Raw genomic sequence first — 890 nt, 5'->3', positions numbered from 1 at the left:
CCAGCCGGTCAGCAGACATGATGTTACTGGCCAGAAATATCAAGACCTCACTGCCGATAAAGGTGATTCGCCCGTTATTAATATCATTAGCAACAGATTAGTGCCCTGAGTAACCGGCTTGTGACTGTTCTTCTGCAGGCGAATGCCAATGGCTGGTGTGTAATCAGCCAATACTTATGTGGTTAAATGATCACGCCTGCAGATTTAACATGCATTATCCAGGCTAGGTGATGTTCGGAATAATAAATTGTCTGCATTAAGTCTGCTGAAACCTTTGCGCTCATGTGTGTGAGTGCGTGTGTGTGAGTGTGTGTGTGCGAGTGTCCATGGGTGTCTGTGTGACCCGGCTATTGGATATGTTATGTGCAAATGAGCCCATTTTTATTTATGATCCCCACAAATCTTCCACTTTCCTAATGTCATCCTGAGACTCTTTGTAGTTTTGCACAATTCAAGGTCTCGTGGATAAATGTCTGGGGTTTCCTCCGAAGACCCGAGGCGAGGGCTTGTTAAAAATGCAATTATGCAAATCTGTGCAAAGTGAGAGGTGATTTATGAGTGGGCCATATGGACGAGTGGGCGGGTCTTATTTAAATTCTCATAACAGATTCCCCCGGTGTTCCTGAATCACCACGGAAACCACCTCGGCCGAGGCTGAATCACCCTGGCGGCGCCAGCGGAGGCTTCCTCTGTGAAGTCGCGATGAGAAGCGCCGTCCACGACTCTCTTGCTGTCCCTCCCACTCCTTCTTCACTGTGGGACATTTTGCATCGATAAGTAATAAGCGGCTATTTAACTTAGCTGCCAACAAGTGTAATACCCTGTAGCTATACATGACGAGGACTTTTTCCATCTTTTCATTCTTTTTTCATCACCTTTTTTGTCCACAA

The sequence above is a fragment of the Clupea harengus genome, chromosome 11 (genome assembly GCF_900700415.2).
Source record: "Clupea harengus chromosome 11, Ch_v2.0.2, whole genome shotgun sequence".
Lineage (NCBI taxonomy): Eukaryota > Metazoa > Chordata > Actinopteri > Clupeiformes > Clupeidae > Clupea > Clupea harengus.
Note: the sequence above shows the minus strand (reverse complement) of the source record.